The sequence below is a fragment of the Macaca mulatta genome, chromosome 12, assembly GCF_049350105.2.
Source record: "Macaca mulatta isolate MMU2019108-1 chromosome 12, T2T-MMU8v2.0, whole genome shotgun sequence".
In the NCBI taxonomy this organism is placed as follows: domain Eukaryota; kingdom Metazoa; phylum Chordata; class Mammalia; order Primates; family Cercopithecidae; genus Macaca; species Macaca mulatta.
In genome coordinates this window covers 109,577,004-109,604,609 of record NC_133417.1, presented here as the reverse complement: position 1 = coordinate 109,604,609, position 27,606 = coordinate 109,577,004, and the positions used below count along the sequence as shown (strand labels likewise).

Sequence of the window (27,606 nt, the reverse complement as noted above, 5' to 3'; positions counted from 1 at the left end):
GGACTTCAGCCTATAATTTTTAGGAAGGAAAATAATTCAACTATCTCAATTTTTCATAAAGCAAAACTGATTGATCTAAGGTTGCTGATCAAATAAATGTCAAGGCCAGGATTTGGAGTCAGCTTTTCTGACCAGGAGTCCACAATATTTTGCTCTTACAGTTTCCCTCCCCCTAAATAAATATGGATGAGATCTGAACCAATCTGACTGAGGCATAAGCAAATATCATGCAAATTGTACATTTGAAATGCAAATAAAATGTGATTACAAAGATTATTTAATCCTAGGCCAGCCTATTTTGTGGACTTAAAAGGACGTCAAAAGTCATCAGAGACCTCGATTTGGAGAATATAGGACTTTTTTTTACTAGGCAGGAGAAAAGATAATTGGAAGCTGGGAAGAGAATAAGCTGGCTCTATAGCCAATTGGAAGAGAATAAGCTGGCTCTTTAGCCAATTGATAGGTGCTGAAGAGGAGAAAATTGAGGAGGGTGCTAAGTGGGGTGCAGAGAATGCACATGTGAGGCCTGAGTATCCCCAGATTCACAATTCCCCTGTGAAATTCATGATGCACCTAGGCTAGGGGGGAAAGAAAAGAGAGACACCAATAGTGTGAGCTGGTTACTAGAGGTGATCCATGCCCTGGTCTGCCTGGGACTGAGAGGTTTCCCAGAATAGGATTTTCAGTGCTAAAACCTACACAGCATCAGGCAAAAAGACATGGTTGTCACCTACTAGGGAGTGAACTTTTGAAGTTTGATTAATTAGTAAGGAGGTGGGGTGTCTCCTGGTTTAAGCCTCACTATAGTGTGTTAATAATTTGCCACAGGGATGCTTCAAACAAGAATGCTGTTAAGATACCACAGCTAATCAGTGCCTAGTTGTCACCCCCTAGAAACCCACCCTGCAGTTGTGTTACATTGCTTTTCCCTAGCTGAGCTGGAGGTGTTAGGAGATGGGGTATCTCTTTAAACAGAAAAATCACAGACAGGCTTTGGGCCTTTGTTGGTAACTGCGAAATATATGCAAGACTAAACCCTCCCCATTGAAGGAACTTTCCGTTTCACTCCCTTCTCTCCAGTCTCCACTCAGGTCCCTCGGGTAAACAGGTAATGAGAAGATAATTTTTCAAACGTTTCTGATCAGAAACCTCAATGAAGGCCCTTGGTAAAAACACAGATTCAGACACTAATTTATTCAGAATCTCCAGGGAAGAGCCTGAGGTTTTTATATTTTTTATTTTTTTGAGACGGAGTCCCGCTCTTGTTGAAGCGCAATGGCACGATCTCGGCTCACTGCAACCTCCGCCTCCCGGGTTCAAGCAATTCCCTGCCTCAGCCTCCCGAGTAGCTGGGATTACAGGCACCTGCCACCATGCCCGCTAATTTTTGTATTTTTAGTAGAGACGGGGATTCACCATCTTGACGAGGTTGGTCTTGAACTCCTGATCTTGTGATCCATCTGCTCGGCCTCCCAAAGTGCTGGAAGAAGCAGTATTTTTTAAAAGCAAATTCCCCAGGTGATTGTTGGAAGTGCTGAAGTCCTGGACACAGAGGACAGAGGACAGAAACCCTGTCGGTAGGACACTATGCATTCTTCCTGGGAGAGCCTCCCCGTCCATGTGTTCATATCAGGATAAGACACAGGAGACAGGAGCCGGAAGATACCCCTTTTCTGCATCACCTCCCCTGCGTCCATTCCAGGGTATATATAATATATATTAATATATTTTATATATATACACACACACACACACATATATATACACACACACACATATATACACACACACATATATATATATATTTTTGAGACGGAGTCTCACTTTGTCGCCCAGGCTGGAGTGCAGTGGCGCAATCTCAGCTCACTGCAAGCTCCGCCTCCCGGGCTCACGCCATTCTCCTGCCTCAGCCTCCCAAGTAGCTGGGACTACAGGCGCCCGCCACCACGCTCGGCTAAATTTTTTTTTTTTTTTTTTTTTTTTTGTATTTTTAGTAGAGACGGGGTTTCACCTTGTTAGCCAGGATGGTCTCGATCTTCTGACCTCGTGATCCACCTGCCTCAGCCTCCCAAAGTGCTGGGATTACAGGTGTGAGCCACTGCGCCCAGCCTCCAGGGTATATTTTTTGTCTCAAAACAAGCACCAAGGAAAAAGGATAGATAGGAGTTTTGTTTTCTTTTTCGTAATTTGGCTATGAGGGGGATCTTTAACTCTCCATAGATCTGCTAGCAATGTTTTTGGCAACCAAAAAGAGCTTAGGAAGAAAACGGGGTGGTTTGATCTGGGGGTGCTAACAGCGCCTCAGCTCACAAGGCCGGTTAGAGAGGCTGTATCTGTGTTGCGTTCAAGTCTGGGAGGAAGAAAGGGAGGGTTCCAGATTGTTAACCAGCGGCAGCTGGCAGCTTTATTGTTTTTTAATTAAATAACCCCCAGCCACAGGAGCACACACCAATCCCCCACCTCCTCCTCCTCATGAAACCTCATTAAGCACGAGGACTACAATTAAGCCCGGAATCCACAGTTGACACTCCCACCATCCGTCTATTGCTTCTGCACAGGCTGTGGGCAAGAAAAGCAGCTCTCTCCTCGTTTCATGGGCAGAGGGTGATAACAGGGAGAGGCCATCTTTATTTGTCACTTAATGGGCAACCTGGCCCTTGCTTCAGGGCAACCAGATGCATCTTTTGTCCTTAACCACCTCCACGTGGATGGCTGCCCATCAAATAAAGCAAGACATCTGCCTGGAAGGGCCAATTTACCTCAAACAGGTGAGGACTTTGATTCGGAGAGCAAGGGAATTTTCCTGATGTTCGTTTGCCATGCATTTGGGCCCAATATGTCAGAAGTATTTTCACATGATTGGTGGTAGATAGCCGTCAGCATGCTTAACTGATTCTGCCTCCTCATTGCTAGGCTGGTTTCTGTTTTGCCCCTTGCTCTGTTCTGCCTTCCTCACTTGGGCTGTCTTATCCTGTACTTTACCCCTTGCCTGTGTTCTTTCCTTCATCTTCTTGGTCTGCCATTCTCCTATTTCTGAACTCTCTTGCTTTCATTTTTTTTTCTTTAGACCTCCCCTGTGGTCATCTTGCTCCCAATTTCTATTTCAATAACGGCAGAGCCTATTAGTATAGGAGTGGTGGCTCCTCTCATTGATATTAGGAAACCAGTTTCTTAAGATAGGAAGAGACTCCTTTAGAAATTCTCCTTTACAGGGTGAGGCATGGGGGAGGAAATGAACACGGAAAGGCAGAGCTGTTTTCTATTGTATAAAGCCAAACTCCTCTCCCCACTCCCAGCTTGGGCAAAGCTCTGGTAATACTATTTCCAGCAAAGCCCCCAAACCCAGTGAAAATGAATTTATCATTTACATCATTTCTCTTTGTAGCTCTGACAATTCATATTACCCCAGAACCTGACATCTCCACTTTCCTCCAATTGATAAATAATCTCTTTTTGATTTCTGTAACTGAGAAACATCATAAGCCCACATACAAAGGAAGATTCATTGGTCTTTTATTTCACATGTGAGCTCCTTGAAAAATTGCGTCTGCGTTGCCATTTGGGCATTAATTCCTGACACACCACTTATCATATTTTGATTGTTTCCAAGAGAACATCATATTTTAACTCTTTGGGAATGATTTAACTGATCAAATACACGGCATCTGGTTGTTATGGTAACTAAAGTTCTAAAAATAATATAAAGAAAAGACCACCTTTAATTGAAATCACAAGAAGTTGTTATGGTAACTGGAATTTTTTAAAGTAACTAGGTTAAACTACATTTCATTTTATCTAGCACTGCACAAACAAATTCTGATTAAAATATCAGGTTTAATTTAATCAGTTAATTAATGTCACTAAATGTCATTTATCTTATAACTCTCATTTACATTCACTGCTGAATTATCCAACTTGCTAATTTATAACCATTCTGCCTTAAATTTAACATTCTAGAACCTGGGGCAAAGTGTGTAGTGACAGTGTGAAGCTAGGCTTGGATGTCGACCTAAGTTCTGACTCTGCTTTTTGTCAGCCTTCTGAACCTCTATTTATTTATCTGTAAAGTGGGAATGATATAACCAGCTCTACTTTTGCCACATAGTTGTATGGATCAAATAAAATTATGTACCTAAACATGTTTTGGTATCCTAAAACCTACTGTAAAGTAACGCATTATTGTTATACCACTGTAGAGGCAGAAAAATTCCACCTCCATTCTCTTAGGTTCCCAGCTGGGTTTAAGAGGTAAATTGACATAACATAGATTAATAGAAGAAAAGCATAATACAAATTATACATGCATGGGAGTCCTCAGAAGGAAATGAAGACCTGAAGAAGTAGTTAGAGTCAGTTACTTATACAGTGACTGGGGCAAAGAAGCAGCTAAACTATGCAAGAAAGCATAAAAGATAAGTGTTATTCTAACAAGGTCTGTACAGTATTCTCTTGGTTTTGATTTCTCATCCTGGGGAAAATGTTATATCTTTCTAGTATGGGGAGGGCATTTTTCACGCAAGAATTTCATCTTACATATGAAGGTCAAAGTGACCTTTTTTGTACCTGCGTTTTTCAAGTGCCTTTAACTTAAATAGTCAACATGCCAGAATAACACAATTTAACCCCTTCGCCACATTCTTTTGTCCACACATTTCTTGCATGTTGAATTTCAAAAAGAAGCCATATGAAAATAAACTACAAATGTTTATGCTTACAACACTGACCACAGAATTGTGAATCTAGTGACTAAATTCATCAAGAAATTAAAATCTAAGAAATGAAATTATTCTTATACATTAAAACTCTTCAGAAAAATTGGAGGTGTCTTGAAGATAAGAATGGTAGTCAACCCTTCTTTGATAAACTCCCTTTAGTATCTTGCACATGGAAGGTCCTTGAATGTGTCTTTAATGAATTTACATTAACATACAATGTTTTAGTAGTGTGTTGCACATGCATGAGGACCTGTGCTGAGATAATAAACTCTTACAACATTCAAAATATTCCTGTCTTGAAAAGGGATGCTGACATGTAAATAAATAACTCTCAATCAAACTTCACATTTTTCGTGATAGAAGAAGGCATCAACCCTACAGGAAGGTGGTGGTGTGGGTGGATTTAAGAAAGAGCTGATGAGAAGGTAAACCCTGAAGAGTGTGACCAGGATTGGGAGGGTTTGGGAATAACAAGTATAGAGTGCACCCTTGACATAAGTAACTCCATCTTAGAAAAAGACTCCCATCTTACATTTCATAGGGCACTTTACCAACAGGGATAAGATGTTTTGCCTGATTTATAAAGACTGCATTCAACCAGATAAGGATATAAGCAAGCACACCCTTCCACTATCAGTTCTCACCAGAGGACTCTGTGGCCATAAACAGAGCAGGACTTCAGGAGTTCAATATGGCTGTCTTAACTGACACCATCTTCCTGTCACTCGTGGTGAACCCAGCTTCTCCTGCTGAAGACTCTGTCCACATCAAAGACTCTTCCTTGCAAGACTGAAGGACCTCTTGGCTCAAACCAGGAGATGCTTTTTGTTTTTGTCACTCCTCCTGGACTAGTTTGTTAACCCCTTTTTCCTATCCCCTTTCCCTTGATGTTAAATGTTACTTTTTTTGTTGTGGGATGTTTAATCTATAGCATTTATATATTGATTAAGTATACTATTATATAGGGTTTGCAATATTGACTGCATTGCAGAGTGACTTGAGCCTGTGTGTCCAAGGCTCTGACCACTGAGTGAACGGAAAGTACTAAGGAGAACTGCCTCCTTGGGAACCATGTAGTCCATGGCTTTTGTGATTAAATAGCATCAGTGGAAGTCTGCCACTGTGGAAAGACACAGACACAAATGTGTGTGGACCTCGTTATCTCTGACCTTGCACCACTCATGAGACTGAAATTCCATGAAATTCCATTCAGTGGGAGCAGCGTGCATACAGGCTCACAGAAAGCTATCTTTGGTGATATCCATGAGAGACAGCCCTGGGCCACTTTGCCAACTAGCACTAGAAAAACTGGAGTTTAGCATTATGGACCTAAAAAAAAAAGCATTGGTTCCAAGAGGAAAACTGCAAAATTGAATTTAACAAATGTTTAAACATCTACAAAATGTAACATTGGACCAACTTCATTAATTGTCATGTTTACTACTCCTAAATATTTCATTACACTTAAAACAATTTGAAGGTTAAATTTTTCTCACTTTGCAAGAATTTCCAACTATGCAAAGTAATTGCCAAGAAATCATAGCCAATCTCAAATTAAATTGGTGATCTGTAGCCAAATTATTTCAAAAGCAAAATCACACTTTTTCTATCCAAAAAGTAGATGCACATTAATACATTTGCTTTGGTGTAGGGTGGAACCTCCAGAAGTAAGACTTCCAAGAGCCTATATAAGTTTTAATAGTACAGGAAAGTGTGTGTGTGTGTGTGTGTGTGTGTGTGTGTGTGTGTGTGTTAAAAAGTAAGCCTGGGACTTGAGAGGAAATGACATAGCAAAACAATGATCAAGACATGGGTATGTACATCAGAACAATGACAGTGCAAGTTGAATGAGAAGAAACAAAGCTGTATTATAGAAAGATTGGTGAACTGAGAGGAAGACCTGAGTTCTGTTCCTGGCTCCATTTTCAAATGAGTGGCTGAATAAATTGCTTGACTTCCCTGAAGCTCAGTTTCACATACTTCAGTGCGGTAGGCAGCTATAATCAGCGCCAGCATTTCTCAAATGATCTTGCAATTTCCTCACTCTCTGGAAGCTGGAAGCAAAGCTGAGATTAGGTGGTAGCTTTCTCTGGTTTGCTTTCCTCCAACCTTTCCAATAGCTTTATAACTGCCCAATCTCTTGCATTAAGCCCCTTTCTACTTGAAATGCCTGGCTCTGATTTCTGTTTGTCTGACCTAGCCCTCATTGATACACTATTATTGCTTTTATAGTTCTCATTATTCCAAGAATTATTCCCCATTGGTTTTAGGAACAGGATTTCGTCTTATACACCAAATATCCCTTAAACCAAGTATGGTGACTTGTGAAGAGATGGCAATACACCTTTGTGCTACTTCCTCCTTCTTTGTCTAGGGCAGAATTCAATTGAAAATCAATCTGGCTGAGCCAGAAAGGCGTTTTCATTCTCAGTATAGGGTTCCAATCAGCTACTATCAGTCACTAGGAGATGACATTAAATATGAAATCTATTTGTCATTCCTGACCCAGCAGAAGAAAAAGTTTGTTGAAAGAATGTATTAATGCATTAATGTAAAACAACCATTAACTTAGCTCTTTGCTCTTTTAAACACAGAACACTCATCTCTTAGCTTACTGCTGATAGCTGTGGTTGCTGTTTAGAAGTAAGAAAAAGTAAAAAATAAAGGCATAGAGAATTATGCAGAAAGTTACTTATTTTTCCTCAAATACAGGAAAGTAGAGAAGAATTGATGAGATGAGCAATATGAAAGTAAGTAGAGTGGTATTTATAATAATGGTGTGATTTTATAATATCTTACAAAACGTATCTCCAGTCCAATCTACATTTACATCCCTCCGTTAGTTCATGTCCCAAATATAGAAATGCACTACACAACGAAGAAAAGATTTTCCTTTTCCTTTTCTTAAAAACTAGAAATAGGATGTCGATAGGTGATACTTCAGTTAATGGCTTATAAATGAGGCCTATTAATGCAATGGCTTTTAAAATTTTTGTTTTTAATCATAGAATCTTTAAATCAGAAAAGTTCTCAAGGCGTCTGAGGCTCTAGCCCTCTGCCTTAACCTAAACGTTCTCAGACTAATGATCATCATTTCTTCCCCTCAGTGACTTGCTTCAAAGTAGTTAATTTCACTTTTATCTTTTAAAAACCCCCAACTTTGGTCACTGTTTTTCAGTAATTAACAAGTACGTTTTTAACTGGCTTAGTCATGTTCCCTCTCTCAATTGGATTTTTCTTTTCACTGGTTTTTAAAGGATAGCTACCCAATCTTGAGTTGAACTTTCCTTGTCAAGCCATCATTTCACCTACACCATTTTTATAGTTAGGCCTCAAGTATCTGGACAAAGATAGTTTATTTTTATGCCATTTAAAAAATTACTTCTGTTAAAAAAATGTTCAAATCTCTGATGCTGTGTATTCCAGGTGACAGTAACATCACAGGCTTATGTATTAATATTACCTACTTGTACATGAATACTCGTAGAATGACTATGTTGTTAAAAGTCACTATTAGGTGATTTTCATTTTTGGCCATTATTGTAATTACTGGTATTAGAATTTCCCTCCCAATGAAAATAACTAGAAAGCAAGACACTTTTCCAGCCATTTTTAGACAATAGGCAATAGAGTACTATGATCCATAGTAGAAGGCCAAAAACAAGTGGAGCCCTAGACTCACAGTGACTTTTTTTTTTTGTTGTTGTTAGATGGAGTCACTCTGTCGCCCAGGCTGTAGTGCAGTGACACGATCTTGGCTCACTAAAACCTCCACCTCCCGGATGCAAGCAATTCTCCTGCCTCAGCCTCCCCAGTAGCTGGGATTACAGGTGCATGCCACCATGCCCAGTTAATTTTGTAATGTTTAGTAGAAACGGGGTTTCACCACACTGGCCAGGCTGGTCTCCAACTCCTGGCCTCAGGTGATCAGCCTGCCATGGCCTCCCAAAGTGCTGGGATTACAGGGGTGAGCCACTGCAACTCACACTGGCTTTCTATCTGAGGGCATTTCCTGGCATTAAAAAGATATCTCTAGTCCAACTACATTTATATTTCTCCATTAGTACATGTCCCAAACATATAAATGTACTACACAATGGGTAGTGCATTTATATTTTTTGAATGACAGAAGAATTTAAATGTTAAATGCTATAATAAAAATTAAGTATCTTTGCCTAGATATTTAAGGCCTAACTCTAAAAATGTTTGTTGAAAAAAATTAATTAATGCATGAATGTAAAACAATCATCAATTTAACTCTTTGCTCTTTTAAACACAGAACACTCATCCCTTAGCTTTCTGCTTTCCTTTCCCAGGGAAGGAAAACCCAAGCGGAATACAGTGGTCTTACTAAGTTTAAAAGATAGAGTTTGGAATTTGGGCAGGATGAGGTAGCTGGGATTTGTCTTATAAGAAAAAGTACTGGAGAAGAGAAAGATATGAAGAGAAACAACTCCAGTAATGAATTCCAACTCCACTATTGTCTTATTCTCTAAGCCTCTTTGTTCTATATTTTCAGTGATTGTTCTAAGACCTACAATATGTATCCTTGACTTATTCTTGATATAGGGCAAAGCAGTATATAAAAAGCATAATATATAATGACCAAAAAGGGTTGTTCTCAGGAAGCAAGGTTGTTGTAACGTTTGAAAATCTATTAATGCAATTCTCCATTAACATAATAAGGGGGGGAACACATAAAAATCTCTCAACAGAAGCAGAAAAAAACCCATTTTGACAAAATTTAATACCTCTTCTTGATAAAATCTCTCAGCAAGTTGGGAATAGAGAGAACTTTTTCAATACGGCAAAGGGCATCTATTTAAAAAATAAAGGAGCAAATATCACTCCTAGTGATAAAAAATGTTTTTCCCTTATATGAAGAGGAAGGCAGGATTGTCTATCACCACTTATATTTAAGGTTGTACTGCAAGAGCTAGCCAATACAATAAGAGGAGAAAACTAAGTAAAAGCCATACAGAATTGAAAAGCAGTCTGATACATACAGATTTGAAAAAGATGTTTTGATTTGCAGACCAATGTATGTAGAAAATTCTAAAGTAGGTTAAAAAAGAAACTGGAACTAATAAGTCAAATTTCTCAAGGTCACAGTATACAATATTAAAAATCAAACATATTTCTATATACTATCAATAAACAACTGAAAAAATAATTTAAAATGTACCATTAGACATATCAAAGGACATGAAATATTTAGACATAAATTTAACAAGTTATATGTAAAATCTGTACACTGAAAACCAAACACTGCTAAGAGAAATTAAAGAAGACATAAACAGATGAGGAAGTATATCAAAGATCAAATAAGAATTTTCCTCTAAATTGATCTTTACATCTAATGCAACCCCTATAAAAACCCCAGCTGGGTTTTATGTAGAATTGACAAGCTAATTCTAAAATTTAAAAGATCTAGAATACCCAAGACAATTTTGCAAAAGAAGAGCACATTTGGATGACTTATACGCTCTGATTTCAAGGCTTATTATAAACCTAAAGTAATCAAGACATGGTAATATTTTTGTGAGAATTAACATATAAATCATTAAAACAGAATGAAGAGTACAGATGCAGACCCACACATGATTTCCAACAAACATGCCCAAGTAATTCAATGAAAAAAGTTGTCACTTTAACCAATGATTGAATATTGGAAACAGGATGTTGATAAAGGAAACAAATTTTGACCTCTTCCTTGCTTGTACTTTGACCCTTTAGAGTTAATCTAAATGGATCATGTTTTTAAGAATAAAAGCTAAAAATTATACCCTTAGAAAAAATATAGGCAAAAGATTTGTGACCTTAGAATCAGCAAAGATTCCTTAGACACAAAAAGCACTAATTATAAAAGAAAAATATTAATAAATTGGTCTTAATATTAACATTTTTTCTCTTTATAATAAAGCATTCTCAAAATAGAAGGATAAGCCTCAGACTGATTGCTGATATTCATAATACGTATATCTAACAAAGGATTTGTAACCAGAATATATAAAGAACACATACAATTCAATCATTAGAAGACAATGCAATAAAAACTGGGCAAAAGATTTGAACCTATATTATATAAAAGAAAACATGTGAATGGAAAATAAGCACATGAAAAAAATCTATTTCATTAGTCATTGGAGAAATGTAAATTAAAAGTATAATATGATGCTACTACACACTCATTAAAGCAACTAAAATGGAAAAGACTGACATACTAAGTGTTAACAAGAATGTTGATATGGTTTGGCTGTATCCCCATCCAAATCTCATCTTAAATTATAGCTGCCATAATCCCCACGTGTCGTGGGAGGGACCTGGTGGGAGGTGATTGAATCATGGGGGCAGGTTTTTCCCATGCTGTTCTTGTAATAGTGAAGAAGTCTCACAAGATCTGATGGTTTTATAAAGAGCAATTCCCCTGCACACGCTATCTTTCCTGCCACCATTTAAGACGAGCTTTTGCTCCTCCTTCACCATCCACCGTGATTGTGAGGTCTTCCCAGCCATGTGGAACTGTGAGTCAATTAAACTTCTTTCCTTTATAAATTACCCAGTCTCAGGTATGTCTTTATTAGCAGCATGAGAATGAACTAATACAGATGTGGAGCAACTGAACTCATAAAATCCTGGTGAGAATGTAGAATGATGTGCAGTCACTTTGGAAAACATCTTGGCAATTTCTATACATTTACCATACAACCCAGAAATTCAGCTTCTAAGATTGGACCTGAGAAAAATTTTTTAAAATATCCATACAAAGACTTGTAAACATGTGTTCATAGCAGCTTTAAAAAAATAATTTTCAAAAAAATTATGAGTGTGAGACATAAATCTTGGAGAGTGATGGAAATGCTTTGTCTTGATTGTATTGGGTTACTAAATGTGCATATTTATTTGTTAAAATGCATCAAAAAGTACATCTAACATGGGTTAGATGTACATTTTGTTGTATGTAAATTAGATCTCACTAAAGTTGAAATATCTAAAAAATAAAATATCCTTATCCTGTTACTCTCTCAAACTCACTCCTTTTCTGTTTTGATTTGTATATGAAGTCAATTATTTTGTATATAGCTAATATATCTGTGCTATGAAAAATCTTATATACATTATATATACATTATACATAGGTATACATTAATAGGGACATACCTTTCTGGGAGAACTTTAAATCATTATTTACATTACTGCTGTATTTTCTTGTATTTTTCTGAAAGGAAAATTCTGTATTGATCTTACCATATACCACTGAATACCCTTTACCAAAATTAATAAGGATAATTTAGGAGATGTCTGACCAGTCAGTGCGCAAAGTCTTCTCCTTTCCTTAAAGGCATGAGTCCTCAGCAGCCATTTTTTAAATCACACGACACCACCCTCTTGACCATCACTAATCAGTTCTGACTTAGAATTGTTTCAATTTGTCACAGCCAAAAGGACAGGATCACAGAATAGAACCACGACCACTAAGGAATCCTACCCCTATAAGTTGGGGAATTCCCTTAAAGGAGATATATGACTTCTTTGACTTTTGATATATGACTTATCTAGAATTGTATGTGTATCTGGGAAGAAACACCCACATTTTCTGCTGTTTTACCCTTTGATTGCTCAGGGCACACATAATTTTGTCAACACACATAACTCTAAAGAAACTCCTCTAGGCAGTCATAAACACTTTCCAACAAGAAGTAACCCAAAGACACACCAAGAGCAATATGTAGGTGCAGGAAGTCAATGGACCACTCCCTTCAAACCATGATCTCCCTCAGATGTGCATTTCTTCTGTACTTTTGTTGTGATTCCTTCTTCACTCTTTTCTTCAACCAGTGAATGAATCAAATAATTTTACCATCATACTTGATATATAGTAGTATGAAGAAAAGGAAGAAAAAAGATACAAAGAACAGTGATAGTTCCTAATCCAAAGGGAAAAGAGAAAAGGGAAAATGATGGATGAAATTATTAAGTCTTTGAACACTCTAGCAGCAAGGGCACAGAAACGGAAGCTATAGTTCTTAATGCTATTGGTGCAACTTATGACCTTCCTTCTTCGTTATCTACTCCATCATCGTCTCACCTTTATTCAAAACCTTATCTTGCCTAGTTTCTTTGCTTGGTGTAGTTCTGAGTTCTAAGAGAGCCTATTTGTAGGTTATACTAGTTTTCCATTAACCTTTACCCTTGGCCATAATGATATAAGACACCCCTGAAATTCCTTGAATTCTATCCACATTGTACAATAGAAATTATTTCTTGAGAGTCAGCACCAAAAATTTTAACTAACAGTGTATATACCCCAGTCAAAGTAGGTTTTTAATTACCAAAGTACTATTGTGTTCACTGTAGAAAAAAATCCAGTGTAGAAATGCATAAAAATAAATCCTTACAGATGTAAATAAAAAGCAAATAAAAGAATGCAGCAAAATTTATTTTCTTATCCCTTCCCTTTCTTCCTCCCAGAAGTAGCCATTATTAACAGTTTAATGTGATTTCTTGAAGATTCTTTTTAACACATATACATGTATAAATTTTGTGCCCCTCAATGTATGATGCCATGTCGAAGGCTCAGGGTTGGTTGCTATTGCTGCCTTTGGTATATGTTTACAAGTACTAAAATGGCCAAAGAGTAAACAGTGGGAAGTAAATATGCACAAGCAAAACACTTGGTTAATTTGGTTAATCAACTCTATCATAAGTAGCCTGGCCTTGGCCACTCAGCATGCTGTAAGCTCCCAGCAGGGAAGAAGGAGTGAGCTAGCAATAGGGGAAATTAACTGATCATCACATCCCATTGAGCCTGATTGATGCTGTTGTCTACATCTGAGGGATCTGATTGGAGGGAATGGGGTGAGGAGGAGTTGCAGGTGCTTTAGGACAGCAGCAGTTTTGGTTTTAGTTTATGGAGATTCAGCAAGGAGGATGCAAGGAATGTCAAAAACATTAAACAGATGTGGGGGAAGGGTTTCAGTCTATTTGGCCCAGATTCAGAGTCTGGCACTTGGCACTGGCTCTCAGTTGGTTCATTCTTATCGGTGGCTAGGTGACCCTGGAGATAGCAGGTACAAAGTAACATCAGTGTAATGCAATCTATAGATTTTTCACTACAGAGATTTAGATTTTAGTTCTTATTAAAGATTGTAAAATAGGTTTCTGAATAGATCTAGATTCATGGAAAAGTTTTGAATATGAGAGTTCCCATATACCTCTCACCCACTCACCCCTATGAGCATCTTACGTTAGTATGGTACATTTGTGATGATTAATATTGATATGTTATTAACTTGAGCCCATAGTTTATTTATTCAGATTTCTTCCATTTTTACCTAATGTTCTTTTATGGTTCCAGGATCCCAAGCAAGGTACTACATTAAAGTTTGTCATCTTATCTCCCTAGGCTCCTGGTGACTATGACAGTTTCTCAGACTTCCCTTATTTTTGTTGACCTTGACAATTTTAAGGAGTACTGATGAGCTATTTTATAAATGTCCCTCACATAGAATTATCTGATGTTTTTGTCATGATCACATTGGGGTTTGGGTTTTAGGGAGGAAGACCACAGAGATAAGGTGCCATTCTCATCGCATCATATCAAGGACACATTCTATCAGCATAACTTATCACTGCTGATGTTAACCTTAATGACCTTACTAAGACTGCGTTTGTCAGGTTCTTTCACTGTAAAGTTCCTCTCTTCCCCTCCCCGTCCATAATGTACACTTTGTGGGAAAGTCACTATGCACAATCCACCCTTAAGAAATGGGATTTATACTCACCTACTTGAAGGCAGAATATGTGCAGAAATTATTTGGAATGCTGTTTGGGAGATTTGTCTCTTGTTGATTATAAACAATGCTACTTTATTTATTTTGTTCCTCTGAAATTGTTCTGGCTGTGGCCACTGAAAGTTCTTTCAATTAGCCCTTCTGTTTCTCTGACATACCACTGTTATTGTGGCGTTTTTGTTTTTTTTTTTTTTTCCACTTCTTTAATTTCTGTCACTACAAGATACTTCAGACCCATCTTGTATATTTCTTTCCTCAGGCTTGCAATAGTCATTTCTCCCAGGAGACCTGGTTCCTTTTATTGAAGAATGGAATTATAAACTAAATCTGGGTGAGGTATGCTTGTTGCTACTGGGGTGTCTTTCTTTCTACTCCCTCTCAACTAACAGAGGAAGGAAATAGATGTGTGCATACTAGCTCATATATAGACAAATATATAGACAAATATCTATAAATGTTTCTCTCTTTGTCTCTCATGTCAGCATGAGTTCACACTGATGTCTCCAACTCTTATCCATTTCCACATGGCTCATTCTAGCCTTCTGCCCTTGCTCATCTGGAAACCTCCACACTTCTATGTGGAACAACTTTATCAATTAGAGTATAGTGGTTTTGCGCACTTTCATTTGACCTTACAGACCCCACTCATTTCCAGAGTTACTTGGGTCAGTATCTTTCCCCCTACCCTCTTCCATGATGTTTGACACATTGGTAATGCTGTTATATGCTTTTGAGATGCAGCTATTTTGTCATTCCATCCTAGGATGCCCCATCTGCCTAATGATTTGTGTTGTTGTTGTTAAATCCACATACATTAAGGTTCACTCTTTTTGTGATAAAGTTCTATGGGTATTGACAAATGCATCATGCAATGGAACCACCCTTACAGTATTGTTACCGGCAGCGAGTCTGTATGGGTCTGCAGCGACCTCAATTCTCGCCTCCTCAGAAAAAAGAATTCAACTGAGGGGACACAAGGCAGACAGAGAGACCAAGGCAAGCTTTAGAGCAGGAGTGAACATTTATTAAAAAGCTTTCTAACAGAAATGAAAGGAAGTAAAGTACACTTGGAAGAGGGCCAAGCAGGTGACTTGCAAGATGGAGTGCCCTGTTTAACCTTTGACTTGGGGTTTGATCCGTTGGCATGCCTCTGGGGTCTTGCATCTCTTCTTCCCTGGTTCTTCCCTTGGGGTGGGCTGTCCACATGCACAGTGGTCTGCTAGCATTTGGGAGGGGAGGCTGTGCAGTGTGTTTACTGGACTTGTACACGTGCTCCCTTGAGGCATTCTTCCCTTACCAGCTGAATCTTCCTAGAAGGTCATATACCAGTTAAACTCTGCCAGTCTGCCTCTTAATGTGCATGCTTGAGCCCACTCACCCAGCTCCTGAGATCTTATTAAGAAACTGCTGATCACCAGTTTCAGGTTTCCTCTATTGGGAGACTGCCTTGCCCTGGCGCCAGCTATGACCAATTATTATTTTAGAGAGACAGTTAATAACCACCTGACCATCAGCTGACAGTCACCTGACACTCCTGGTTGGGGGTAGGGAGGAGGAGCCCTCTCCTACCCTGCTTATGCCTGACTAGCTACCTACTGTAACAGTATCATTCAGAATAGTTTTACCATCCTAAAAAAATCTCCTGTGCTTTACCTATCCAGCCCTTCCCCACTGGCTCCCTGCAACACTGGCAACCACTGATCTGCTTACCATATCTATAGTTTTACCTTTTCCAAAATGTCATGTAAATTGAATCATGTAATACATAGCCTTTTTCAGGTTGGCTTCTTTCATTTAGAACTTGCATTTAAAATTCATCCATATTTTGCATGACTTGCTAGCTCATTCCTTTTCATTACTCAATAATATTTAGTTGTATGGGTGTTCCACAGTTTGTTTATCAGCTGACCTATTGAAGGACATCTTGGTTATTCTAGTTTTTGGCAATTATGAATAAAGCTCTCATAAACATTTGCATGCAGGTTTTTATGTGGACATATGTTTTCAAATCAGTTAGTAAATATCTAGGAGCACAATTGCTGTTTGGTATGGTAATACTCTGTTCAGCTTTGTAAGAAACAGCCAAACTGTCTTCCCAAAGTGGCTGTAAATTTTGCATTTCCACCAGCAATGGATGAGAGTTCTTGTTGCTCTGCATCCTCACCAGCAGTTGGAACTGTTAGTTTTTTTGGATTTTAGTCATTTAGCAATAGGTATGCACTGGTGTTGCTTTCTTGTTTTAATTTGCATTTCCCTAATGATAAATGATGTCGAGCATCTTTTTCATATGCTTATGGGCCATCTGTATACTTCTGTAGTGAAGTATCTGTTTCAGATCTTTTGCCCATTTGTTAAGTAGGTTGTTTGCTTTCTTAATGTTGAGTTTTAAGAGGTTTTCATGTATTTTAGATACAAGTCCTTTATCAGACATATGTTTTACAAAATATTTTTCTCCCAGTCTGTAGCTTTTTTTTGTTTCATTCTGTTCACACTGATTTCACAGAGCAGAATTTAAAAATTTTCAAAAAATCCAAAATGAAGAAGAAAGGAGAAGACTATCACTGTAGCTCTAGGGGTAGAATTGGAATCCAAGACTTTTTCTTCGGAAGAAGGAACATAAGAGGCATGGGTAGATTTTATTATACACTGAAGTCACCATCGCTCTCAGCGTCAACCTAAACTTTCCTCTTGAAATGACATTCTTCTCATAGTCACCTCTGTCGTAGGGCATTTGTGATATGTACTATTCTCATCATTGTTAATTTGTTTTTTTTTAATTGTAGTGTTAATTTTCTCCTTGATTCAATAAATGAGAACAGGAACTATATACTTTTGCCTTTTTCTAATTGTATTGATGCATGATCTTTTTATTTTTTAGTAGGTGTTATATTAGTATTGAAAATAAAGGTATATTTTATAATTATGTGTATCAACTGATTTATATTTTTATTAGCCTGTCAAAAAGAGAAAGAGGTATGTTAAAATGTCCATTGATATTGCACTTCTGTCCATTTCTAATTTATAGCAGATTTCACTTTTTGTATTTTGATATAATGTTATCTGATGAATAAAATTTCATGACAGTTTTATATTCATTGTAAAATATCCTTTCTGACAGGACATCTTTACCTCATTTAATATTTCTACTTTAATTTCTATTATATTTGTTGTTAGTATTGGAATTCTTTCATATTGTATTTGCCTGATATGTTTGCCACATTTTAATTTTTTAATGTAATTTTTAATGTATTTTTTATTTAGTAATTTTGTGGGTCTTTGGAAAATGTCACATAGATGGATTTCCCTTCTCTTATACAATCTAAAGATAGTCTCTTTTAAAGAAGGGGATTCCCCCAATTGTATTTATAGACTTCATGAACATATTTGATCATATTTCACCACCGTTTAAAAAATTTCTCCTTATGTTTCCTTCCCCTTCCTTCCCCTTCCTTCCTTCCTTCCTTCCTTCCTTCCTTCCTTCCTTCCTTCCTTCCTTCCTTCCTTTTTAATGCCTTTTATATGACTATATGATTTTTACTTTTACTTTCTCCAATATTTTTGAAGGAACCTATCATTATTTTATTTTATTTTATTTTATTTTATTTTTTTTGAGACGGAGTCTCGTTCTGTAGCCCAGGCTGGAGTGCAGTGGCACAATCTCGGCTCACTGCAACCTTCGCCTCCCAGGTTCACGCCATTCTTCTGCCTCAGCCTCCCAAGTAGCTGGGACTACAGGTGCCCACCACCACGCCTGGCTAATTTTTTGTATTTTTAGTAGAGACGGGGTTTCACCGTGTTAGCCAGGATGGTCTCGATCTCCTGACCTCGTGATCCGCCCGCCTCGGCCTCCCAAAGTGCTGGGATTACAAGCGTGAGCCACTGCACCCAGCCTATTTTAAATCTATTAATTGTTACTTTAATTTAGAAATCTACTTCAACCCAGGGATGGCCAGTGTGTGATGTCATTCTCTCCTTTTCCAGTGAAGACAGTATAAATGAATCAGAGCAGTTTCCCATTGAGCCTGATATGACCCCAGCAAAGCCCTAAGGCAGTCATTGCCAATTAAGAAGGGCTGAAACACAAGCTGAAATCTACTTGCCATTCTTACTTTTTTCTATTTATTGAGTTAAGCCGGTTGATCCCAAATGTTGCTGCACATTGGAAGTGGCAGAGGAGCTTTCTGGCACCCTATACCGATTAAATGAAACTATGGGAGGGTGAAAGCCAGGCATCAGTGGTTCATAAAGATCCCCAGCTGATTCCAATGCACAACAACATTTGACAACTATTGAGTTTAAGAACAATTTTAGGTTGTGCTTAAACTCAGTAGTTTAAGACTTATCCTACCACCTCTCTGTCATCATTCATGTAATCAAAACGTTAAGTGAACTTTTTTGCTCTCCCTCTCCCTTTTCTTCTTTCACTTCTATCTTCCCACCCGCACTTCTTTTTTCCTTCCAAACATTATATATCTTCTAATTTAAAAATGAGTTTTGAAATTGGCATCCACTTTTAGAATAACATTTACAAAAATTAATTTGGATATCTCTCAATTCTAAACGGTTCAATGTTTGCAGCCAGATGGTTTATACAATTATCTTCATATTTTGAAACTTTGAAAATTTTGTTCTTTCTCTCAGGCATTTCAATTACGGCTTCAAATAATTTTTTTTCACATGAATGATACATTGCATATTTGTGAGTACTTTCTTCTGTTGCCTTCACACACAAAATTTAACTAGGTACAAATTTCTTACATGATAATTGTTTCTTTTTTCTTTTCTTTTTTTTTTTTTAATGGGGTTTCGCTCTGTTGCCCAGGCTGGAGTGCAATGGCACAATCTCAGCTCACTGCAACCTCTGCCCCACCGGGTTCAAGTGATTCTCCTGACTCAGTCTCCCAAGTAGCTAGGATTATAGGCATGCACCACCATGCATGGCTAATTTTGTATTTTTAGTAGAGACGGGGTTTCTCCATGTTGGTCAGGCTGGTCTCGAACTCCCGACCTCAGGTGATCCGCCTGCTTTGGCCTCCCAAAATGCTGGGGTTACAGGCAGGCATGAGCCACAGCGCCCGGCCATTGTTTATTTTTAAAATTCTATAGACATAAGTCCACTGTCTTCTGGTATGTCGAGTTGCAGAAAAGGTATTTGAGGTCAGTCTTACTTGTATTTCTTTTAATCTATTCCTTTGTTTTGACAAGGGGCTCATAAATCCCCTTCATTCTTCTAAGTTTTCAAGTTTGGCCAGGATGTACTTTCATTTGGGTCTTTCAAAAATCATTTTGCTTCGATGTAGTGGGTGCTTTCAATCAGTAAATACAGATCTTTTTTTCAGCTCAGAAATGTTTTTCTCATCTTCGCTTTGGTTTATCTTCTATTTATACTGATCTGAGAACACCAGTGATCTGTGTTTGCTCTCCATTACATATCTTCCATATCTATCCTCTGTTTGCCATTTAAATCTCTTTGATTTTGCTTCTGCAATCCAGGAACACTTTTCAAGTTTAACTTTCATATGACTGATTCAGGGTTTCACAGCGTCATTCAGATTTTTTCTAACACTCATGTAAATTACATTTGTCCATAGCATTTTATACCCAAAGCTTTATTATTTTTGTTTGTTTGTTTCTTTGTTCCATTTTTAGGGCACCCTGTTCTTGTTTCATGTATACAAATCTTTTATATTTTGAAAGATACTCATTACAGTTTACTTTTTAATATTTTCTTTTCCCTGCACAATGCCTTTTTCATCCAGTTTCCTTTTTTCTCTTGTTTTCTCCTCCCCCATCCCCCACCATACTACCTGCTTTTCTTGGATTTATGGAAAACCTTGATTGTTTGCTTATATTAAAGAGCAGAGGGCTAAACGGCTGCCTGAAACTCTGAGTACCTAGATGCAGACTATCCTCTGTGAATCACTGCAGAGTGCTTACTATTCCCATTGTCAATACAGTGATCGCTTAGTATAAGCAGGGATTGGTCCAAAACTCCTGTGGAACCAAAATCCACGGATGCTCAAATCCTTTGTATAAAATGGAGTGTAGTATTTGCATATAACCTGTGCACACCCTCCTGTTTACTTTAACTCATCTTTAGATTACTTATAATACCTAATACAATTGAAATGCTATGCAAATATTTGTTATATTTTATTGGGTTTTTTATGTGCACCTTTTTTTCCCTGAATATTTGCAATCTGCAGTTCATTGAATCTGTGGATGAGGAGCCACAGAAAAGGAGAGCCAACTATATGGTGGGGGCTTTCAGCACCACGGAATGATCATGTCCCCCAGAGAAGACTCATCCATCTCTTTCATGGGAAATAAAGTTCCCTTCTGGGAGCCAATGGAAGAAGAAACTAGTGCTCAGCAGTCAGTATGCAAACAGGTACTTAATCTTCCTATTTTTGGTACAAAACCTGAGAGGTCTCCATTGTTGTCTTCAAGCTGAGAGTTTCTATTTTACCCTGTCTATAATATAAACCTCCAGGCTTCTGCTCGGGAGAAGAGACAGCATCCAGTGGCAGTCTAAGGGAGAGGGAAGGCACAGAGATCTAGTTTCTTCCTAATTTTCTCAATCCTCCTAAGTTTTTGTCCTGCCCTCTTTCATCCTGGCTTCCAGAAGGACTAGTGCTGCTAATTTCTGAGTCTCTGGAGGGGGACTGTGGTGTAAACTGGGTTGGTTCTCAGCTTTCCCTACCTATAGTTGAGGATTCCGCTCGCTTTCTCAGATCTGTTAAGTCTGTTTCCATATGTCTGTCTATTTTACAGCATCAAAATTTTGCCACTATTTTCTTTGCTTCCATTTTCTGTACCCATGTGGACTGCTATATGAAAACAAGACCAAACAAAAATCTCTCTATTATAGTGTTATAAGGGTTTGGGGAGGGAACAAAATTAGATGTGTTTGTTCAAAGCTCCATCTTTACCTGGAAGTCCCATTTAGATCTTTTTAGATCTTTGGGGCTCCTTGTTAATTTCACTAATCTGAATTTTAATTTCACCTTTAATCTGAGTTATCTTTCTCCTTAAGCTCCTGATTTCTAGTGGCCTGTCTTTTGGCATTCTTTCAAGGATTCCCAATGGTTTCTTGATAGTCTTCTTAATCGCGTCATAGATCATTTTCAGAGATGAACCCCCTTGAGTCAAATATTTCCATTTCTTTCTGCTATAATATGTTTTCACCAGTCTCATTCATGCTTCTAGTATCTTTATTTATGCTAGAACATGGATAAATATATCCAGACTTCATGTTTATCAAGACAGGGTGAGTGAATTACTCTCTTTGCCTAGCTGTTTGATGGTTGAACTCCCTTCTCAGATCTTGAGCTGGAGGGAAGGTTGACACAAACATCTTCTAGTCTAATTTTCTATCTCTATCAGAGTTTTTAGGGTGTCACTGCTCTATCAGGGTGTCATTTCCTCCATCACCTACTGCCTGGTTATTTGGTACCCAAGTCGGCTTACTGCTTGAAAAACAAGAGATTGTGTTGCTGCAGTGATCGTTATCTGCCTATTTTCTCCCATAGACTTTACCTATGAGGATTTTAAGACCTTCCTCTCCCAGCTCATCTATGCTGCTGCCTCTTCTCCCTCCTACAGTCCACTCTATCTCACAAATGCAGTTGTTTATAGGGGTTTTCATTCTCAACATGGATGTAGAAGGATAAGGTGGAAAGGAAGGGCAAGGCCAACAGGCCTCTGCTCATTTCATAGAATGACATCATATAGTAAGGGTGGAAAAACTACTTAGCTTTTCTAATTGGACCATAAAAAACATCTTTCTTTATAAAAAAAACATCTCTATGAAACCTGAGTAGATGTTTCTCATCCAGATCTATTTGCTTAAAATTTACATCAAATTTTTTCTAGATTCTGGCATGCGTTTTCTTGCCCATCTTAGTTTTGGAGCAGAAATCTGAGCTTTTATTTTTTCTGTGACTTCATGAAACACTTGCTCTACTTCCCAACTCAGCATATAGGCTTAGTTCAAAAGCTCATCCCCTCCTGGTCACAAGATGATGACACCTTTCAGGGTATGTCTTCTTACAATCAATCCAAAGGTAGGAAAGGCAGCTTCTCCCTTACTGTGTCTTTTTATCAGACGGGAAAATCTTAACCAGGAGCTTCCCAGCATCCTTCTTTTGGGGTTCCATTGGCCATGATTAAGCCATATGACCAGGGGAGTCTGCAAGAGTCATTATCTAGCATTTTCAGTTCGTGTGCACGTGATGGTGGAAGGAGTTATTTGCAGTAAGGGTAAAGGTAACAAGGAATGGCTGTTACATAAGCAACAAACAGTCCTTGCTATCAGCCTATGAAAATCATTGCATTCTACATAAGTATCTTGTAGTTCCTGACTAGAACAAATCAAAGTCATCTTTACGTGAGAAAGATCTGTGTCATTTCCATACCTGGTATAGCCCTCCCCCTTCGTGAGCAAGATCAACATAGACCTTGTCAATCATATAATAAATCCATTTTGTTTCCAGTTTTATTCAGGTTTCTAAGAAGCTCTGAGACAAATTTATGATCCATCACTGGTAAGTAAGCATTATTTCTCATGGTCTACATTTTCTAAACTTCCAGTTTCATTGAACTTCCCCACCTTAATTTCCCCTAAACTCTTCTCATGTAATCTTATTTTATTTCATTTTGACCCACTGTATATATTTTCAAGAGTATTCTTACATCTTAAGTCCTTTTGGAACAAGGCCAAGTCTAAATAATAATTAATTAACTACTGATGTTTTTATATCCTGGTATTAAATTATACTTGAGAATTGGGACTGTGTTTTGCTGATCTTTATATATCCTATGTTTCCTTGTCTATAGTAGCACCCAATAAATGTTCATGGAATTGAATTGATTCATCCCCAGGGCTACTCGAGTCCACCAATCCTCTAAATGTGGTCTTCCTTTTATTTTCTAGGGGATTTTAGGATTACAGGCATCAACCAGTTGATCTTGTATGCACAGACAGATAACTGGAAACCAGTCCTTTCCATCCATGTGGTTCAATGTGTGAATTCTTGGACCAGCCTGAGATTGTTATATCAAACAAATGCTTACAAGTATTGATCTGCTTTGACTGAATAGCAGCTCAGCCAAGCCAGCACACAGCTGCCAGAGTCACACTGGGCCACAACAGCTGGAGACAGACATAGGAAACTAGAAATCATTCAGTTGCAGCCCCTCCAAACCATGTTTGACATGCTATTTATCTTCTCCCACTGAAACTCTCTCTTTCCAAATAAATGAGGGTGGGTGATAGCTTGGGGGTTGTTTACCTTCTACTGAACAAACAAGTCTGAATTAGGAATTAGAATCAGTGAGTCTAAAATGATGAACACGCTTACCCTAGCATTACTTAGAAAATGGGAAAAATAAATTAGATTACTACTTGGAAGGACTCATTGGTTTGGAGAGCAGCAGGGACTTAATTGCAGGTCTAAGGCAGCACAGCCTCCGTTTTTCTTCAACGCAGTCTACAGCTTTCCTCAGAGCAACAGGCAGAGAGTGGATTCCTTAGAGAGTACTGTGATTTGCAGCAAGCCAGCAGAGACAGGCAGCAGGACAGGACCTGCAATTTGCTCTCTAATGACATGGTGATGTCACATTTTCATGGGCCCTGGGATTACTACCTAGCACCTTGTTTCAAACATTTGCTGTCTTGGAGAGCTCCAGGGCACATCTTTCTGTTCCATGGGATGTGTCAGAAGCAGCATCGTGACAGAACTGGTGAAGTGAATGAAAGTGTTTTCATTTCTCAGGCAGAGTTAACAGGAAGCTTTACTCCATCAACAGCTGTCCTTGATACGGTATCTTTTTGTAGAATAACATATAACAACATAATGCAGTTTGCTTGAAATTCTAATTAAAATGAGGTACTTGTCTCCTGCTTCAGCCAAATGAAATTATGGAACAAGACTTACAAGCAGCAGGGACTCATTTCAACAGTGCAACTAGCCTGCAAAATCAGAGTCCCCAAGCAACAAAGTCAGCTTTCAGAATTATGGGACTTAGAGGGTCTACTGTATCCACTAAAAGCATGTGTGTGTGTGTGTGTGTGTGTGTGTGTGTGTGTGCATGATTCTGTGCACAGAGCAGAAAGCTAAGGCCTCTAAATAACATTCACATAACAGTCGTAGAACATATGTTAATATTGATGTGCAATATAATACAGTAGAAGCTTCCTATGATGCCAGCCTCCCGTGACAGGGCTCAGGCTGACCTTTTAGGTAAAACCACCTTATAATTAGGTCCATTTGTTACTTGAGATGACTGCTCTGGCTGAGACCCAAGGTCCCCTGGTTGCACATTGCCTCATCCATACAATAATGATGTATTAATAAGGAATGGCATTATTTGCTGCTACATAGTCCTCTGTGGGACTTCATTTGTTTAAAACCAAACTCTGTAAGAAACCAAAAGGCAGAAAGAAAGAGTGCACGAATCCATGTCAGCTCATACCAGAAGAGTTTGTTATAGACATGGCAAAAATATCTTGCAATATAGTTTACCAAAAGTAATATGCACTGATATTATATTTATATATAAATATATTTTTAAATATATTTATATTTATTTATATGTTTATATTAAATATAATGTATATTTAATATCTAGCATTATCTATTATATTAAATATAATATGCACTTATCATATTATAAACATATTATATTTAATATATCATATTAAATATAACATCAGTACATTATATTAATATATCATATTATAAAATATTAATATCAATATATCATATTATTAAATATTAATATTAATATATCATATTATTAAATATTAATATAAAATATATTAATATATCATATTAAATATAATGTCAGTGCATATTATATTTAATATCAGAGCACCTTCTAAATGCCAAACACTGTATAGCTTACCCATTGCTTCTCAAAGAATTCCCTGACATACCATTATCATTCCCACTTAACATATGCAGGAGCACATTTTAAAGGGTTAGGTAACCTGCTCGAGGTCATGCAGATAATAAGTGGCAGATTCAGGGTTGGAATTCAGGCAGCCTATTCCAGATCCTAAGCTCGTAAATACTAATTCCAGTAGCCAGCATGTATGTAACCCTTACTTTGTATGGGGCCCTAGGTGTTTTGTATTTGTGAAACTCATTTAATCTCCACGTTGATTTTCTTACGTAGATACTGTAATTAACCTTATTTTTATTGGTGCAATTAATGAAGTATACAGAGGTCATGTTACATGCTGAAGGTCATGGACTTGCAAAACGGCAAGGAGGAGTGGGCCAGGGACTATATTTTAGCTACGATGCTATTCTCCTCTCCATGCCATCCTCTGCCCGAAGGTCTGCTTGAGCAGCGTTTTGTTGGTTTTGAATTTCAGTGCTGTTTTTGTATCTTTCTTATTAAAACCACGAAAAGCCCTTTTTTTTAATAAAAGGGGCTACTCACAAGTATCCCTTTGTATTTGTCTCTGCTTCTCTTTTGGGGACGTCAGCTGGCAGCTGAGAAAACAAATTTTAATTCTTTCATTGAGATAGGCTTAGGGCAATGGGGATATTACTGGTCATAGAGATTTGGAAACCATTCCTCTTTTATAAGTCCCAGGTGGTTTGTTGGGAGTAAATGAGTGTCCTGCCTTAGCTATTACTCAGGATAATAGGACAAATATTTCCATCCAAATCTGAGTGATCGAGTGCATGAACAGTTTTGTTACAACAGCTGAAAACTAGGAAATCAAATGAGGTAAACTGATTTTAAAATAAAAGTGTTCCCTTAGAAGGGTCCCCCAGATGTGCAGAGAAACTGGTGCCAGCAATCACCCATAATACAAAGCCAAAATCTCAGGAAGAGCCAGCGGTAGACACAGCCCTGGCCACAGAGGCCGTGGGAGGTGGGGCAGGGAAAGACAGGTTTCATCATTAAGCCAGAGGACTAAGTGATAAATTAGATTGGACATCTACATCAGTGTGTGCTTAGGGAATGCCAGTTCATTTTAATATTAACCTGTAAAAATGTAATTAACAAAACATAACTCCTTGCACAAACCTCTACGTTATACAAAATAGACGGAAATAAACAAGAAATACTGTCTGCACCGAGTTTACTTCTTGAGACTGAACGCAGATGTAGATCAAAGGTTGAAGAAGCACATATCATCAGTGGCTTTTCATATATAATATGTATTTTTAGAGATGAGGTCTTGCTATGTTGTCTAGGCTAGTCTTAAACTCCTGGGCTTAAGTGATCTTCCCACCTTAGCCTCCCAAGTAGCCGGGACTATAGGCGTGTGCCGCCACGTCTGGCTGATCTTTTTAATAAACAGATAAAAACACAGATAAAATTCAAAACCAAAACCAACAAAATGTAGCATATATATATGTGTGTGTGTGTATATATATATATATTCATCTGAATATTTTTCTTCTCAGGAAATCTCTTTCTGCAAACTGCTGGTTACTGTATTCCTTCTCTCAAGTTGTAGAATTCAAGCCATAACTGGATTCATTAATAACTATGGCTTATTGGGCACCTACTATGTGCCAAGTGCTTTTTAGGTGTTATCATATTTATCCTCCCAACAACTCCCAAGAATCCGTAATATTATCCTCATTTTATGAGCAGGAAATGGAAGCTGAGTGAGGTTTGGTAACTTGCCCAGGGAGCTAAGTGTTTGGACTGCCTGGGATATAAACTCAGGGTTGCTTGATTCCAAAGTACTGAGCCTGCTATCTCTAGGAGAACATATTTGAAAGGATGCCCTGACTATGAAACTGCAAAACCACTGGTGATACAGCAATATCACTGTAATATCACTGGGTAGCCCTTTTGGAAGGGGAGTGGCTGTAGTTACTAAAATTGTGAAAGGAATTCTACACTAGAAATGCATGCTAAGGTTGGGCACAGTGGCTAACACTTGTAATGGCAGCACTTTGGGAGGCCAAGACGGGTGGATCACGTGAGGTCAGGAGTTCGAGACCAGCCTGGTCAATATGGCAAAACCTTGCCTGTACTAAAAATAAAAAATGTAGCTGGGCATGGTGGTGCACATCTGTAGTCCCAACTACTAGGGAGGCTGAGGCAGGAGAATTGCTTGA

At 38.1% G+C, this 27,606-nt stretch overlaps 1 long non-coding RNA gene across 1 annotated transcript; it reads left to right on the top strand.

Moving 5' to 3' along the window:
• Nucleotides 1-2,646: 2,646 nt before the first annotated feature.
• LOC106992697 (uncharacterized) lies at nt 2,647-23,059 on the top strand. Its single transcript, XR_013402333.1, has 3 exons — nt 2,647-2,768; nt 20,716-20,900; nt 23,005-23,059. It is a non-coding gene; the product is annotated as an uncharacterized LOC106992697 (long non-coding RNA).
• The last annotated feature ends 4,547 nt before the right edge of the window (nt 23,060-27,606 follow it).